At 34.1% G+C, this 1,097-nt stretch overlaps 1 long non-coding RNA gene across 1 annotated transcript; it reads left to right on the forward strand.

Annotated features, from left to right (window-relative positions):
- Window positions 1–565, forward strand: LOC109222846. Its single transcript, XR_002067465.1, has 3 exons — window positions 1–18; window positions 119–249; window positions 329–565. It is a non-coding gene; the product is annotated as an uncharacterized LOC109222846 (long non-coding RNA).
- Window positions 566–1,097: the final 532 nt, after the last annotated feature.

Consider the following 1,097-nt stretch of genomic DNA (forward strand, 5'->3'; position numbering starts at 1 on the left):
ATCCGTGAAGATTTAGTGGTTAGTAGATGATTGTTAAAGTTGGAAGACATACATCTGCAGATGTTACACCTAGGAACCAAGATTTTTGTTGTTTATCTTTATAACTGGATTTTCACAGGCTCTGGAAAAGAAATTTGAGGAGAAGACTGGGTTGCCGACCCCTGAAAGCATAAATACACGGAAAATAAAGAAGGCAGCTGTTGGATTTGGCAAATCATGAGTTTACTGAAATTGACGAAAAATTCTCAGGTTTTTAGTGCCTTACCTTAATTTCATTTGTTTATTATCTTTCTACATGTGCTCAATACTTGCTATTTGATGTATGCAGGTTATTTGTGTGATGAAGCACAAACTGGAATGCCAGCTTTTGCAGAACTGTGGTATGATACACTTGTGCTTTGATATCTTGAAACTATCCAAAAGTGTGTCCTGAGGTTTATCGTTCTATTAATACCATTGTGTTTAGGAATGATCGGATTACCACAGTAAAGAATTGAAAAAGGGCTGTAGTTACTTATTTTGAGAAGGATGAAAATCAAGAAGTGGCCTTGTCTTTTTATTTATTTTTCCTTGTATGAGTGTTTGTTGTCTGAACACTTCGGCTTTTGTTGTTCAGTGTGAAGAAGATCCCCTCAACCTTTAGCATTACCTTTTAAAATCTCCATCTTATCCTACAATGTTTTAACCAATTGGAATATCCTACTTAACAGGAAAAAATTAGGATGGATCCACTTGCATTCGTGTTAACTAATTGAATATCCTAATAATAAAAAAAAGGTAAGAAAAAGGATGAATCACTGTTTTCATTCTTACTCTAAAAGTCTGAAATCTGATAAATAAGCTCATTTATATTTTAACTGTTACATTTACACCTAAAATACGTTGGTAGACGTAATAAAAAACTTAATTAAAGGGGTCCCGGTAAGAAGGGGAATTAGGAGTAATGTAGAACTTTTACCGTAGTCTAGTTTGTAGTTTTTTAGGTTGTTTTACGTTTGTAGTTCCGTTTGTTAAACGGAAGTTTAGAAGTTTAAGGGGTAGGTTAAACCGTAAAAGTTTAAAAAGGAACGGGTAAAAACCAAAACGGGGGTAAAACT

Source organism: Nicotiana attenuata, unplaced genomic scaffold, assembly GCF_001879085.1.
Source record: "Nicotiana attenuata strain UT unplaced genomic scaffold, NIATTr2, whole genome shotgun sequence".
Classification (NCBI taxonomy): domain Eukaryota; kingdom Viridiplantae; phylum Streptophyta; class Magnoliopsida; order Solanales; family Solanaceae; genus Nicotiana; species Nicotiana attenuata.